Here is a 17635-nt window from a genome sequence, read left to right as displayed (position 1 = left end):
AAGCAAGGCAGAATTGCAGGAAACCGATTTCAGGAGGTAGACTGGAATTGCATTGAAAGCATATGAAGAGAGTCAGAAACTCGACAATGATGCACTTGGCCAAAAGGGGCGTATGCGTTTTTTCCTGAATATATTCAGGAAAAAACGCATACGCACTTTTTGGCCAACCAAGCAAGCTTGCAAAGGAAATCTGCACTACAATGAAGTCTCACTTCCCCCCGGTCAAAAGGGCCATCTGAAAAAAGTGTAAAATCCAGAAAGGCAGGACAGGCCATGGAGAACTGGGAGCCTTGTTATGCTGATGGGCGGGATGTAAATTGCCAACAGACACTCGGGAGAAGTGTATGGTGTTTCATGAAACATCTAAAAAACAAAGCAACAGAGCCTAGGGCACTTCCACTTATGGTCCTATAGCTTAGGAAAATTAAAATCAAAAAGACACAGCCACCCCAAAGTTTGGGACGCCTCTGTTTACAAGAACCTCGTTTACAGTACAAGTTCAACATCGCAGAAAATGAAAAATGGATAAAGAAGCTGTGGTATTTACTTACAAAGCAATATCACTCAGCAATGAAATCTATGTCATCAGGCCCTTAGCAGCACAATGAGTGTATTCAGGTATGATGATTCTAACTGAAATAAGTCACACAGAAAAAGAAACATCATAAGATATCACTAATACACGGAATGTAAACTTGGCTACACAGGAACTGAATTACAGAACAGAACAGGGTCTCAAATTTAGAAAACCAACTTATGCTTGCTTAAGGGGAAAGGTGAGTTGGGGTGCTGCATAAAACCAGAGATTGAAATGAGCACAGATAAAATTCCTTAAGCCAAATATGGAATAGACAAGAGCTACTCCTTGCTCAACGAAATGGACTCAACACCGCATATTAAACGCCTAAGAATGTACCTGACTAGTAAGTATATTCAAACCTATGGATTGCTATGTCTCCGAAAGAGAATCAAGCATATGTACAGGGGCATAAACGCAGCAGTGATAGGATTGGAGAGGTTCGGTGAACAAATGAAGACCCTTTGAAGTCATATTGCATGGTACCCATTCCACGGGTTTCAACTACCAAGGTTTTAGGTATTCTTCCTTCAGCTAAAACATGCATGTGGAACCCAGAGTATGATCAACCATGTGATCGGGAGACGTGTTCAAATATGTCTCAGTTTTTGTACCCTGGTACTCGGGTGCAACATTCCAGACGCTTTAGTAACACTCTCCCGACTTGGAGAGTCAGTCCCTTTTACCTCCTGTTTGGCCCAGTTTGCAATTTCTGCGGAAGATGAACAGGAATAGCGAGAACCAATGAGAGACTAGCTGGAGGTGTCTGGACGGGCAAATTTAACTCTCATTTCCCACCAGGAAGGGGAATTAATCAAAGGCTCAGCGTGCCGTGCCGGAACCAGATTAGGGCCTGAAGCCATCCTGCGGTGTTGCGGCCAGGTCACAAGAAAGCGAGTTGAAGAAAGGAGCTCAGGGGCACTGTAATTCACAAACCTGCAGAGTTATAAATGACAGCTATCGTCCAAAAATAGACTGAAGTAAGGCTGCCAAGAGGACTTGAAAGCGGTACGGAATTGCAGGAAACCGATTTCAGGAGGTAGACTGGAATTGCATTGAAAGCATAGGAAAAGAGGCAGAACGTCCACAATGATGCACTTGGCCAAAAAGGGCATATGCGTTTTTTCCTGAATATATTCAGGAAAAAACGCATACGCCCTTTTTGGCCAACCAAGCAAGCTTGCAAAGGAAATCTGCACTACAATGAAGTCTCACTTCCCCCCGGTCAAAAGGGCCATCTGAAAAAAGTGTAAAATCCAGAAAGGCAGGACAGGCCATGGAGAACTGGGAGCCTTGTTATGCTGATGGGCGGGATGTAAATTGCCAACAACCACTCAGGAGAAGTGTATGGTGTTTCCTGAAACATCTAAAAAACAAAGCAACAGAGCCTAGGGCACTTCCACTTATGGTCCTATAGCTTAGGGAAATTAAAATCAAAAAGACACAGCCACCCCAAAGTTTGGAAAGGCTCTGTTTACAAGAACCTCGTTTACAGTACAAGTTCAACATCGCAGAAAGTGAAAAATGGATAAAGAACTTGTGGTATTTACTTACAATGCAGTATCACTCAGCAATAAAATCTATGTCATCAGGCCCGTAGCAGCATAATGAGTGGATTCAGGTACGATGATTCTAACTGAAATAAGTCACACAGAAAAAGAAACATCATAAGATATCAGTAATACACGGAATGTAAACTTGGCTACACAGGAACTGCATTCCAAAACAGAACAGGGTCTCAAATTTAGAAAACCAACTTATGCTTGCTTAAGGGTAAAGGTGAGTTGGGGTGCTGCATAAAACCAGAGATTGAAATGAGCACAGATAAAGTTCCTTAAGTCAAATATGGAATAGACAAGAGCTACTCCTTGCTCAACGAAATGGACTCAACACCGCATATTAAACGCCTAAGAATGTACCTGACTAGTAAGTATCGTAAAACCTATGGATTGCTATGTCTCCAAAAGAGAATCAAGCATGTGTACAGGGGCATAAACGCAGCAGTGATAGGATTGGAGAGGTTCGGTGAGCAAATGAAGACCCTTTGAAGTCATATTGCATGGTACCCATTACACGGGTCTCAACTCTCCAGGTTTAAGGTATTCTTCCTTCAGCTAAAACATGAATGTGGAACCCAAGTATGATCAACCATGTGAACGGGAGACGTGTTCAAATATGTCTCAGTTTTCCTCCCCTGGTACTCGGGTGCAACATTTCAGACGCTTTACTAACTCTCTCCCCACTTGGAGAGTCAGCGCCTTTAACCTCCTGTTTGGCTCAGTTTGCAATTTCTGCGGAAGATGAACAGGAATAGCGAGAACCAATGAGAGGCTAGCTGGAGGAGTCTGGACGGGCAAATTTAACTCTCATTTCCCACCAGGAAGAGGAAATAACCAAAGGCTCAGTGTGCCGTGCCGGAACCAGATTAGGGCCTGAAGCCATCCTGCGGTGTTGCGGCCAGCTCAAAAGAAAGCGAGTTGAAGAAAGGAGCTCAGGGGCACTGTAATTCACAAACCTGCAGAGTTATAAATGACAGCTATCGTCCAAAAATAGACTGAAGTAAGGCTGCCAAGAGGACTTGAAAGTGGGGCAGAATTGCAGGAAACCGGTTTCAGGAGGTAGACTGAAATTGCATTGAAAGCATAGGAAAAGAGGCAGAACGTCCACAATGATGCACTTGACCAAAAAGGGCGTATGCGTTTTTTCCTGAATATATTCAGGAAAAAACGCATACGCACTTTTTGGCCAACCAAGCAAGCTTGCAAAGGAAATCTGCACTACAATGAAGTCTCACTTCCCCCCGGTCAAAAGGGCCATCTGAAAAAAGTGTAAAATCCAGAAAGGCAGGACAGGCCATGGAGAACTGGGAGCCTTGTTATGCTGATGGGCGGGATGTAAATTGCCAACAACCACTCGGGAGAAGTGTATGGTGTTTCCTGAAACATCTAAAAAACAAAGCAACAGAGCCTAGGGCACTTCCACTTATGGTCCTATAGCTTAGGGAATTTAAAATCAAAAAGACACAGCCACCCCAAAGTTTGGAACGGCTCTGTTTACAAGAACCTCGTTTACAGTACAAGTTCAATATCACAGAAAGTGAAAAATGGATAAAGAACCTGTGGTACTTACGTACAATGCAGTATCACTCAGCAATGAAATCTATGTCATCAGGCCCGTAGCAGCACAATGAGTGGATTCAGGTACGATGATTCTAACTGAAATAAGTCACACAGAAAAAGAAACATCATAAGATATCTCTAATAGACGGAATGTAAACTTGGCTACACAGGAACTGAATTCCAAAACAGAACAGGGTCTCAAGTTTAGAAAACCAACTTATGCCTGCTTAAGGGGGAAGGTGAGTTGGGGTGCTGCATAAAAGCAGAGTTTGAAATTAGCACAGATACCGTTCCATAAGCCAAATATGTAATAGACAAGAGCTACCCCTTGCTCAACGAAATGGATTCAACAATGAGGTATCACCTCACACCTGGTAGAATAGGCATCATTGAAAATCTACAAACAAAAAATGCTGGAAAGTGTGTGGAGAAAAGGAACCCTCTTCCACTATTGTTGGGAATATAAATTGATACAGTCATTATGGAGAACAATATGGAATTTCTTAAGAAACTAACAATAGAATTACCATATGATACAGCAATCCCAGTACTGGACATATACCCAGACAAAACCATAAATCAAAAAGAGTCATTCACCGCAATGTTCATTGCATCACTATTTACAATATCGAGGTAATGGAAGCAACCTAAATGCCCACAGACAGACGAATGCATAAAGCTGTGGTACATATATAAAATGGAATATTACTAAGCCATGAAAAGGAATGAAATTGGGTCATTTGTAGAGACGTCGATGGATCTAGAGACTGTCATACAGAGTGAAGTAAGTCAGAAAGAGAAAAACAAATCTTGTATATTCATGCATATATGTGGAACCTAGAAAAACTGTACAGGTTAACCATTTTGCAAGGCATAAATAGAGCAACAGATGTAGACAACAAACGTATGGACAACAAGGGGGGAAAGCTGTTGGGGGGGTGGTGGTGGGAGGAGTTTAGAGACTGGGATTGGCATGTATACATTTATATGTATAAAATAGATAACCAATAAGAACCTGCTGTATAAAAATATAAAATAAAATTCAAAATTAAAAAGAAATAAAATTTAAAAAATAAAACAGAAAAAACAATTATTCCCTGCACATACATGTATTTATATGAATAAATTATTTCCATGCTTATATCTGTAAATACAAAAAAGAGGAATAAAATCTACCTTGGACCAAAAACGAAAAAGAGAAAAAAAACACAGAACCCACCAGTTACACAGAGGAAAACCGTATCAGGGCACTTGCTCCAGTTGTAAACAATTCTGAAGTTGGTCAGTGGTGGGGAATCGTCTCCCATTCAGCCAGCAGCCCCCACGCAACAAGCGTCCTCATTGCAAAGCTGGGGCACCGTGCCGAGGCATCTGTGAGTAAACGTGAGCTGAGCCCCAGGCCAGTTGCTGCTGAACTATTCCCACCCGTCCCAGGTAAAACACCTGAATATATACAAGGACTTGAAAGCCTAGAGGAAGGGCCATAGAGCCACACGAGTGACAGCATGCCGGCCGACTTGGTGCCTGCAGGCCAGCCAGGATGGTCCTGGCCCTGGGTGCTCTTCTGGAAGATTTCCATTTCCCTGCCTGAGATACCCGTCCTGTCCCTGCCCCCACTGCTTTTTTCCTTCCTCACCTCTGCCCAGGGAGAAATTCCAGCAGCAGGTATGGGTGACACACCCTCTTCTTTAGCAGGTGGCAGCCTGGCAACTGCTGCAGAAAGTCCAGCAGAGCCCCACTCACACTGGGCCACCCACAAAGCCGTGGCCTCTCACTCCCTCCCACCAGCCCAGCCCGGAGACTGCTGACAGGGCAGAGAAAATGGCGTCAGGCACGGCTGCAGGGGCTCTTGCTGCCTGGAGTGGTATTTATATTGATCTCAACCCAGGCACACCTGGGGAGGGCTGGCCGGCACGGTAAGGCTGCCCAGGTCAGCCAATCATCACCCCTCAGGGGCTCACAGTTGCAGAAAATGGAACTTGCTGAACCGGCCAGGTCCAAGGAACAGGTGTGGGCTCCTGAGAGTCAGGATAGACAAGGGGCTGCAGCTTTGGCTTGTTTTCTAATCATTTTGTCTGGCCCATGAGTGGGAGACAACTTCAAGAAAACCCTCTCCTAATGAGAGGAACCCAGGAGTCAGGGAGAGGAGGGGTGGGTGGTGGTTGGAGACAGAGGCCTGGTGCCCCGGGTGCAGTGGAAGTCTCTGGAAGACCAGGTGGAGGGAGGCCTCACGGAGTGATGCCCAGGGTCACAGACCTGTCGCAGCTGCTGTTTGTTAGTTCAAGTCCTGCTCTGAGGTGCTCTGTGTCAGCTCTGAGCGACAGGTGAGCTGGGGGTGCTCTGCAATGAGGGCTATGTGCACGGTTCCTGTGTGCCCAGCCCTGCCACGGTACCTGCAAGGGTAGCTCTGTATCCTGGGAGGGGCCTGACCACGAGAGCCCCGTGGGCTGGGGTGGGGGTGGGGTACCTGCCCAGGTGAGCTCCATATTCTGGGATTGGTCTGACCACGAGAGCCCCATGGGCCGCTGGGGACCTGGTAAAGGATGTCAGGACAGTCAGTGAAGCCACCGAGGATATACCTCCAGTTGCTCCTAATTCCTACACCCTGCTGGTCATTCTACCAACCACCAGGACATGGTATTCTGTATTAGTCTTCAATGATGCCTTCTTTTGTATTCCATTAGTCCCAGAGTCACAAGAAATTTTGGCTTGTGAGTGGCAGGACTCAACATACAACTAAAACAATACTTCCGGGCCGTCTGGCCCCAAGGGTGCAAACATTCCCACACCATCTTTGGAGAAAGCTTAGCTAAAGACCTAAAAGTTCTACCTCTGGAAAAGGAAACCCTCCTTCAATATGCAGACGACATTCTGATCACCAGCCCTACTAAGGAGGCCTCTGAACTACCAAGCCAATAAAGGATAGAAGTTGTCCAAGAAAAAGCTCAAATATCACAGACTGCGGTGACCTGCCTGGGCTTCATTCTCACAGAAGGTCAGAGAAGCCCATCCCAGGAAAGGGAAGAAACCATTTTCAGCCTTACCCCTTTCTAAAACTAGAAGACAGCTTAGGGGTTCCTGGGGAGGCCAGGGTTTGCTGCTTCTGGATCCCTAACTACAGTCTACTAGCTGGGCCTCTATATGAAACACTGAAAGGAAAAGATGATGATCCTTTTGAATAGAATCCAGAAGTGGCCTTTCAAGAATGGAAAGAGCAGTCAATTCAGACCCTTGCCCTGGAACTCCCTAATTTAGCTAAACCCTTTGACCTTTACATTCCCGGTGAAAGGTGAATCGCCATTGGAGAATTAGTGCAAAAACTGGGACCACTTGAAATGGAACAATGCAAGAATGCCATCCAGGTAGGATAAACTACGGTCACTAAGGGGCTTGGCCCACTGCCACATCTGGCCAAGATACTGGCGGTATCTAAAAACCTGGAAATCAGCAGCCCAAAAGGCCACCTCCCTCCTAAGGGAAAAGGACCCCACGTGGTGATCCTAACCACCAACCATGCCCTGAAGTTGCAGGGTTCGCTCCGTGGGCACACCGACCTCGAGTGAGGAGGCCCTCCAACTCCAACATCCAGAGAGATAACCGGGGGCAACAGGGCACCATGACGACTCGTGTGAACATCACTTGACCTGGAGTTTCTCTCATAAAACAACAAGAGTGTGTCCCAAAAGAGTAGACTACTGCTTGCAGGACTTACTGCACCCAGAGGGGAGCTAATAATCTTGGCGGGGGAACAGTATACCACACTGTCACCATAGAAAAGCCTACAGACACCGTGATGATGGTGGCCAATAAGACCGGCTGGACTCCTGTTTACTTCAAAAGGCTGTTGACTCAGTAGCCATCATGGTCCTTGATCACCACTGACCCTGGACTGTCTGGGAGTTGAGCGGGCAGGGCTCTGACACCTGGTGCTGTTTGTACGTTAATTCAGGGGCCTAATTGAAGAAAGCGCAGACTACTGGTCAGAGCATCTAGGCTGGCAGAGACGGTCAGCCTAAGGTGGCCGAACAAATGTGGGGCGGGGTGAAACCGGCCCCCACAGCGTCTCTGCACATCTCTTTCCTGGACCCTTAAAGGTCATTAGAATCTATAACACTTCCAATGCTGGTGCTCAGGTGGACGAGCAGGGAGGCAGGGGTCCTGGGGACAATCAACGTCACCGGGAGGCTGCTGGGGAGAAGCTCTGACCCTCGCCCCAGGGTATGAGGGCTCCCAACTCAGCACTCAGCAGTTACAGAAGAAGGGTCTGCACCCTCAGCACTCCAAGAATGAGGAACGGGACAAAAGGCAGAGGAGGGGTTTGTCCCCAGCAAAGCCCATTAAAAATCCCTGGGAGATAAAAGTAGAATCTGGGCAATAAAGGCAAGTCTAACCTTTTTTATCCTTTGTGCTTTGTCTAATTTCACGTGCTCCTAGGGTCCCGCATGCAGAGGTTCCACACCCGGCACTTCAGACCAGATTTCCTAGTGCAGAATGGCTGGGTCGACACCTCAGCTCCTGGGGCCCAGTGCAGACTCCACGATATAGAGCCTGAGCTACAGCCAACCCGGCCCTCGAGAGCTCCGCCGCCTCCCTCCCTCCCACTGACTCTGACAGGATCTCTACACAGCAGCCCAGCCCACAGCCCACGGGGTAGTGCATGCTCTCACCTCTCCATTCTCTGATCAAAATATAAAGTTTCCTTTGCTTGTGAACCAAACTCAGTCTCGATCTGTTGGCCCCAATGACACTGGGCAGGGGGACACTTGTTGGGGTCCACTCTGGAGGATCAGTAACAGAAATTGAGACTATTGTAACCTCAATGAACAGATGTGTGAGCCAAACTGTAGTTAACATAGAACAGTGTATAAGGCTCGGGTAAAATAAGATGTTTTTAACACTTCCATTTGATATTTCCATCACTTTTTATAAGCAAGTTCAGTGAAAAGGTTTGTCTTATTTGTCAGGTCAATATTAGAGAAACGAAGTGATTTCTTTCCAAGGATGTACATCTAATAATCTTGGTTAAACCTTCAATCTTGTTTTAAATGCTTTTCCATTGAAAATGATACCTCTCTTTCAGCTCCCCCATTTCTGAGAAGTATAAAATCTTATAATTTATTATTACCAAAGGGGAAAGGTGGGAGGAGGGATAAATTAACAGTTTGGAATGAACACATACACACTGCTATGTATAAAATAGATCATCAACAAGGAACTACTGTATAGCACAGGGAACTACACTCAACATTTTGCAATAACCTATAAGGGGAAATAATCTGAAAAAGAATAGATATTTTTATTGACATCATCTATCAATGACAGTTAAAGTGTAGCCTAAGGGAAGCTGGTGGTGAGTGCTTCTGACCCTGAAGACTTCAATCATCTAAAGTTTGGACTCTGCCTACTTCCCAAGGCCCTTAATGAACATATGTGTAGCCGTAGCTTAAAAACTTCCCCAGTTTGGGTTTCGGGGAGACACTGATTTTGAAAAAGCCCTGGTGTTCTCCTTACATGAATGGGACTCTTCCTACTGCTAAAACATGTCTGTCACACCCAGAGGATGGTATACCGTCTGATCGGGAAGAGTTTGGAAAAGGCATCTCATCTCCTCATCTCCTGGTGCTCGGGTTCACCCCTCCAGCGTCTTTACTAACAGTCTCCCCACTTGGAGATGTCAGCACTGTCAACATCCTGTTGCGTACAGTTTGGAATTTGTCCAGAGGATGAAGCGGAAGGATGAGGAACAATGAGAGACAAGTCCTAGGTGTTCAGACAGGCACATGTCACTCTAATTTCCAATCAGGAAGACGAATTGACCAAAGGCTAGGGTTGCCCATGGAAACAGTATAGGGCTTGAGGAAATCCCGCTGCTTTGTGGCCAGTTCCCATAAACACGAGTTGAACAATGGAACTCAGGGGCAGTAAAATTCACAAAACTGCAGAGTTGAAAATATCCATCACTGAAAAATGTCTTGAGGAGAGTCAGAGAAAAGGACTTGTAAGCAAGGGAGAATGGCAGGAAAGGGATTTGAGGAGGTAGAAAGGACTCGCCATTAAGCACAAGAAAAGGAGCTGAACATTGCCAACAGTGCAGTTGGCCAAAAAGGGTGTATGCGTTCTTTTCTGTATATATTCAAGAAAAGGGCATACACTTTTTTAGCCAACCAAACAGGTGGGCACTGGAAGTCAATACCACAAAAGATATCACTTCGCATCAGTCAGAAGAGCCATCCTCATAAAGCGTAAACAACAGAAATGCAGGACAGGGCAACGAGAAGAGGGAGCCCTGTGAGACTTATAGTGGAAATGTATATTGCCAACGGCCATTCTGGAGAAGTGTATTGTGTTTACTAAAGCATCTACAAAATGAGCTACAGAGCATAGGGCACTTGCACTCACGGGCGTATATCTTGGGAAAAACAAAAATCGAGAGGACACAGGCACCCCAGTGTTTACCCCCTCTCTGTTTAAAAGATCCTCGACTAGGATATAACTTAAATGTCTCTGGAGGGAAAAAATGGATAGAGATGTGGTACTTAGGTAGAGTGGAATATTATTCAGCCTGGAAATCAATGAAATATGGCCAGTTGTAACAACTCCGGAGGAGTTACGTATGATCATTCTAAGTGACAGAATTCAAAAAGAAAAAGACACATATCATAAGATATCACTTAAAGGTGGAATCCAAAATGGCTACACATGAAATAAATTACAAAACAAAAACATAGTCAAATATGTAGAAAACACGCATAAGGCTGCTAAACGGGAAAGGTGGGGAGGGGTGAGGCATCATCCAGGAGGTTGAAATTAGCAAAGATACCATTCCAAATACCAAACTGATAATCAACAAGGCCTACACGGTAGCTAAAAGAACTGCACTCAGCACACTCAAGTCACCGGAAAAGAATATATACGACTGGTAAGAATCTGAAAAAGAATTTATTGATGTCTCTCTGTACGTGAATCAAGTGGATGTACAGCAGCAAGAAACAGAGCTTTGAAAATCAGCTGTAACCAATATAGTAATAAATTGAAAAAAATAAACGACAGAGAGACAGAGAAAACCTCTTACAACTTTTCCTCAGGGACGGTGATGCAACATGGATTGAACACACCTAGACCCACAGCAGGATGAGACATAAGGCTGGAAACTGTTTGCGCTAAGAGAAATGTGAGGTTGGGTGAGGAAATGCACACCCTTTAAAGTAATACTACCTGGTACCCATTCAATGGGTCCCAAATCTGCAGGTTCAAGGGATCTTCCTACAGCTAAAACATGCATGGAAAACCCAGAGGACTGTACACCATGTGATCGGGAGATGTGTCTAAAATGCACCTCATTTATCCTCTCCTGGTGCTCCTGTTCACCATTCCAGCCACGCTACTTAGAATCTCCCCACTTGGAGAATCAGCACATTTAAACTTCTGTTTCACACATTTTGCAAATTGTGAGGAGGATGAACGGGAAGAGGGGGAACCAATGAGAGAAGAGTTGTAGGGGTTTGGACGGGCACATATCACTCTAATTTCCCATTAAGAATAAGAATTAAAGAAAGGCTCAGCCTGCCTCGCCGGAGCCAAAATAGGGCCTGAAGCAATCCTGCGGGTTTGAGGCCAGCTCACAAAAGAGCAACTTAAAAAATGGAGCTCAGGGTCACTGCAATTCACAAACCTGCAGAGTTATAAATGAAAACTAACGTCCAAAAATATGTTGAGGTAAGGCAAAGAAGAGGATCTGAATGCAAGACAGAATTGCAAGAAACAGATTTCAAGAGATAGATTGGACTCGTCTTTAACGCACATGAAAAGCGGCAGAATTTCGACAATGATGCAGTTGGCCCAAAAGGGCGTATGCGTTTTTTCCTGACTATATCCAGGAAAAAACGCATACGCACTTTATGGGCAACGAAGCAAGCAAGCAATGCAAATGTGCACAACAAAGAAGTCTCACTTCCCACCGGTCAAAAGGGCCATCCTAAAAAATTGTAAAAACCAGAAATGCAGGACAGGCCATGGAGAACAGGGAGCCTTTATACGCTGATGGGCAGTGTGTGAACTGCCGAGAGCCACTCTGGAGAAGTGTATGGTGGTTCCTAAATCATCTAAAAAACAGAGCTACAGAGCATAGGACACTTCCAATCATGGGAGTATATCTAGGGAAGTCTAAAAATCAACAAGACACAAGCACACCACAGTTTAGGGCTACTCTGTTTACAAGAACCTCAACTTCAGTACACCTTAAATATCCCAGGAAAGAGAACAATGGATAAAGAAGATGTGGTACTTATGTACAATGGAATATCTCTTCACCATGAAATCAATGTAATAAGGCTAGTAGAAGGATAAAGAGTGGATTTAGGTCCGATAATACTACTTGAAATAAGTCAAACAGAAAAAGAAACATATCATAAGATATCACTTATAGAGGGAGGGTAAATATGGCTGCACAAGAAATGAATTACAGAACAGAACAGTGTCTCACATTTAGAAAACACACTTATGTCAGCTTAAGGGGAAAGGAGAGGTGGGGTGATGCATAAAACCAGAGTTTGAAATTAGCACAGATACCGTTCAATAAACCAAATAGGTATTAGACAAGATCTACACCTTGCTCAATGAACTGGCCTCAACACACCCTATACACCGCAGAGAAATATATCTGAGTAATAAGAATCTTAAAACCCATGTATTGATATATCTCCATAAGGGAATCAAGTGTGTGCAGAGCGGCACAAACACAGCAGTGAAAAGGAGCTAAACCCCATTATAGAAATAAATTTTAAAAACAAAACGCTGAAACAATGAAAGAGAGAAAAATTCTTACAAAATTCGCTCAGGGGCTGTGATGCAACCTGGATTGACCACATATAAACCCACAGCTGGATAAGACATAAGGCTGGACACTTGGGGCTGACAGGATTGGTGAGCTTTGGTGAGCAACTGCCGAAAGTTTAATGCAATACTTCATGCTACTCAGTCCAAGGGTCCCAACACTCCAGGTTGAAGGGAATCTTCCTACAGCTAAACCATGCTTGGGAAACCCAGCGACTGGTATACCATATGATCGGGAAAGGTTTCTAAAACGCACCTCATTTTTCCTCTCCTGGGGCTCCGGATCGACATTCCAGCCGCTTTACTAACAACATCCCCACATGGAGTCAATGCCTTTAAGTTCTGGTATCGCACAGTCTGCAGTTAGTGCAGAGGATGAATGGGAATAGGGGGAACCAGTGAGAAACTAGCTGTAGCGGTTTCAATGGGCACATGTCACTCTAATATCACATCAGTAAGAAGAATTAACCAAAGGCACAGCAAGGTGCCCCAGAAGAAAAATAGGGCTTCAAGGAATCCTGTGGTTATGGGGCAAGACCACAAAAATAAGAGCTAAAAAATGGAGCTAAGGGCCACTGCAATTCAAAAACCTGCAGAGTTATAAAGGCCAACTATTTTTAAAAAATATATTGAGGTAAGGCTATGAAGAGGCATTGAAAGCAAGGCAGAATGCAGGAAACCGATTGCAGGAGGTAGACTGGAATTGCATTGAAAGCATATGAAGAGAGTCAGAAACTCGACAATGATGCACTTGGCCAAAAAGGGCGTATGTGTTTTTTCCTGAATATATTCAGGAAAAAACGCATACGCACTTTTTGGCCAACCAAGCAAGCTTGCAAAGGAAATCTGCACTACAATGAAGTCTCACTTCCACCTGGTCAAAAGGGCCATCTGAAAAAAGTGTAAAATCTATAAAGGCACGACAGGCCATGGAGAACTGGGAGCCTTCTTATGCTGATGGGCGGGATGTAAATTGCCAACAGCCACTCAGGAGAAGTGTATGGTGTTTCCTGAAACATCTAAAAAACAAAGCAACAGAGCCTAGGGCACTTCCACTTATGGTCCTATAGCTTAGGGAAATTAACATCAAAAAGACACAGCCACCCCAAAGTTTGGGACGGCTCTGTTTACAAGAACCTCGTTTAAGGTACAAGTTCAATATCGCAGAAAGTAAAAAATGGATAAAGAACTTGTGGTACTTACGTACAATGCAGTATCACTCAGCAATGAAATCTATGTCATCAGGCCCGTAGCAGCATAATGAGTGGATTCAGGTACGATGAATCTAACTGAAATAAGTCACACAGAAAAAGAAACATCATAAGATATCACTAATACACGGAATGTAAACTTGGCTACACAGGAACTGCATTCCAAAACAGAACAGGGTCTCAAATTTAGAAAACCAACTTATGCTTGCTTAAGGGGAAAGGTGAGTTGGGGTGCTGCATAAAACCAGAGATTGAAATGAGCACAGATAAAGTTCCTTAAGCCAAATATGGAATAGACAAGAGCTACTCCTTGCTCAACGAAATGGACTCAAAACCCCATATTAAACGGCTAAGAATGTACCTGACTAGTAAGTATCTTAAAACCTATGGATTGCTATGTCTCCAAAAGAGAATCAAGCGTGTGTACAGGGGCATAAACGCAGCAGTGATAGGATTGGAAAGGTTCGGTGAGCAAATGAAGACCCTTTGAAGTCATATTGCATGGTACCCATTACACGGGTCTCAACTCTCCAGGTTTAAGGTATTCTTCCTTCAGCTAAAACATGCATGTGGAACCCAGAGTATGATCAACCATGTGAACGGGAGACGTGTTCAAATATGTCTCAGTGTTCCTCCCCTGGTACTCGGGTGCAACATTCCAGACGCTTTACTAACACTCTCCCGACTTGGAGAGTCAGTCCCTTTAACCTCCTGTTTGGCCCAGTTTGCAATTTCTGCGGAAGATGAACAGGAATAGCGAGAACCAATGAGAGGCTAGCTGGAGGTGTCTGGACGGGCAAATTTAACTCTCATTTCCCACCAGGAAGAGGAATTAACCAAAGGCTCAGCATGCCGGGCCGGAACCAGATTAGGGCCTGAAGCCATCCTGCGGTGTTGCGGCCAGGTCACAAGAAAGCGAGTTGAAGAAAGGAGCTCAGGGGCACTGTAATTCACAAACCTGCAGAGTTATAAATGACAGCTATCGTCCAAAAATAGACTGAAGTAAGGCTGCCAAGAGGACTTGAAAGCGGGGCAGAATTGCAGGAAACCGAATTCAGGAGGTAGACTGGAATTGCATTGAAAGCATAGGAAAAGAGGCAGAACGTCCACAATGATGCACTTGGCCAAAAAGTGCGTATGCGATTTTTCCTGAATATATTCAGGAAAAAACGCATACGCACTTTTTGGCCAACCAAGCAAGCTTGCAAAGGAAATCTGCACTACAATGAAGTCTCACTTCCCCCCGGTCAAAAGGGCCATCTGAAAAAAGTGTAAAATCCAGAAAGGCAACAGGCCTTTGAGAACTGGGAGCCTTGTTATGCTGATGGGCGGGATGTAAATTGCCAACAGACACTTGGGAGAAGTGTATGGTGTTTCCTGAAACATCTAAAAAACAAAGCAACAGAGCCTAGGGCACTTCCACTTATGGTCCTATAGCTTAGGGAAATTAAAATCAAAAAGACACAGCCACCCCAAAGTTTGGAACGGCTCTGTTTACAAGAACCTCGTTTACAGTACAAGTTCAACATCGCAGAAAGTGAAAAATGGAGAAAGAAGTTGTGGTATTTACTTACAAAGCAATATCACTCAGCAATGAAATCTGTGTCATCAGACCCTTAGCAGCACAATGAGTGGATTCAGGTATGATGATTCTAACTGAAATAAGTCACACAGAAAAAGAAACATCATAAGATATCAGTAATACACGGAATGGAAACTTGGCTACACAGGAACTGAATTACAGAACAGAACAGGTTCTCAAATTTAGAAAACCAACTTATGCTTGCTTAAGGGGAAAGGTGAGTTGGGGTGCTGCATAAAACCAGAGATTGAAATGAGCACAGATAAAGTTCCTTAAGCCAAATATGGAATAGACAAGAGCTACTCCTTGCTCAACGAAATGCACTCAACACCGCATATTAAACGCCTAAGAATGTACCTGACTTGTAAGTATCTTAAAACCTATGGATTGCTATGTCTCCTAAAGAGAATCAAGCATGTGTACAGGGGCATAAACGCAGCAGTGATAGGATTGGAGAGGTTCGGTGAGCAAATGAAGACCCTTTGAAGTCATATTGCATGGTACCCATTCCACGGGTTTCAACTACCCAGGTTTAAGGTATTCTTCCTTCAGCTAAAACATGCATGTGAAACCTAGAGTATGATCAACCATGTGACCGGGAGACGTGTTCAAATATGTCTCAGTTTTCGTACCCTGGTACTCGGGTGCAACATTCCAGACGCTTTACTAACACTCTCCCGACTTGGAGAGTCAGTCCCTTTAACCTCCTGTTTGGTTCAGTTTGCAATTTCTGCGGAAGATGAACAGGAATAGCGAGATCCAATGAGAGACTAGCTGGAGGTGTCTGGACGGGCAAATTTAACTCTCATTTCCCACCAGGAAGAGGAATTAACCAAAGGCTCAGCGTGCCGTGCCGGAACCAGATTAGGGCCTGAAGCCATCCTGCGGTGTTGCGGCCAGCTCACAAGAAAGCGAGTTGAAGAAAGGAGCTCAGGGGCACTGTAATTCACAAACCTGCAGAGTTATAAATGACAGCTATCGTCCAAAAATATACTGAAGTAAGGCTGCCAAGAGGACTTGAAAGCGGGGCAGAATTGCAGGAAACCGATTTCAGGAGGTAGACTGGAATTGCATTGAAAGCATAGGAAAAGAGGCAGAACGTCCACAATGATGCACTTGGCCAAAAAGGGCGTATGCGTTTTTTCCTGAATATATTCAGGAAAAAACGCATACGCCCTTTTTGGCCAACCAAGCAAGCTTGCAAAGGAAATCTGCACTACAATGAAGTCTCACTTCCCCCCGGTCAAAAGGGCCATCTGAAAAAAGTGTAAAATCCAGAAAGGCAGGACAGGCCATGGAGAACTGGGAGCCTTGTTATGCTGATGGGCGGGATGTAAATTGCCAACAACCACTGGGCAGAAGTGTATGGTGTTTCCTGAAACATCTAAAAAACAAAGCAACAGAACCTAGGGCACTTCCACTTATGGTCCTATAGCTTAGGGAAATTAAAATAAAAAAGACACAGCCACCCCAAAGTTTGGAACAGCTCTGTTTACAAGAACCTCGTTTACAGTACAAGTTCAACATCGCAGAAAGTGAAAAATGGAGAAAGAAGTTGTGGTATTTACTTACAAAGCAATATCACTCAGCAATGAAATCTGTGTCATCAGGCCCTTAGCAGCACAATGAGTGGATTCAGGTATGATGATTCTAACTGAAATAAGTCACACAGAAAAAGAAACATCATAAGATATCAGTAATACACGGAATGTAAACTTGGCTACACAGGAACTGAATTACAGAACAGAACAGGGTCTCAAATTTAGAAAACCAACTTATGCTTGCTTAAGGGTAAAGGTGAGTTGGGGTGCTGCATAAAACCAGAGATTGAAATGAGCACAGATAAAGTTCCTTAAGCCAAATATGGAATAGACAAGAGCTACTCCTTGCTCAACGAAATGGACTCAACACCGCATATTAAACGCCTAAGAATGTACCTGACTAGTAAGTATCTTAAAACCTATGGATTGCTATGTCTCCGAAAGAGAATCAAGCATGTGTACAGGGGCATAAACGCAGCAGTGATAGGATTGGAGAGGTTCGGTGAGCAAATGAAGACCCTTTAAGGTCATATTGCATGGTACCCATTCCACGGGTTTCAACTACCCAGGTTTAAGGTATTCTTCCTTCAGCTAAAACATGCATGTGGAACCCAGAGTATGATCAACCATGTGATCGGGAGACGTGTTCAAATATGTCTCAGTTTTCGTACCCTGGTACTCGGGTGCAACATTCCAGACGCTTTACTAACACTCTCCCGACTTGGAGAGTCAGTCCCTTTAACCTCCTGTTTGGCCCAGTTTGCAATTTCTGC

The 17635-nt window shown here is 44.5% G+C and overlaps 1 long non-coding RNA gene across 50 annotated transcripts in view; it reads right to left on the bottom strand.

Moving 5' to 3' along the window:
• The window catches only part of LOC307185334, a 3778167-nt gene that overhangs the window by 1813677 nt on the left and 1946855 nt on the right, over nt 1–17635 (bottom strand). Inside the window, exon 5 of one of the 50 annotated variants that reach the window (XR_013827966.1) lies at nt 548–629. The exons of the other annotated variants lie outside the window; for them this stretch is intronic. This is a non-coding gene — a long non-coding RNA (uncharacterized lncRNA). The remainder of the gene's footprint in view (nt 1–547; nt 630–17635) is intronic. 50 annotated transcript variants of the gene reach the window in all.

This window comes from Stenella coeruleoalba (assembly GCF_951394435.1).
Source record: "Stenella coeruleoalba genome assembly, chromosome: 4".
In the NCBI taxonomy this organism is placed as follows: domain Eukaryota; kingdom Metazoa; phylum Chordata; class Mammalia; order Artiodactyla; family Delphinidae; genus Stenella; species Stenella coeruleoalba.
Note: the sequence above shows the minus strand (reverse complement) of the source record. Positions and strands in the feature narration are given on the sequence as shown.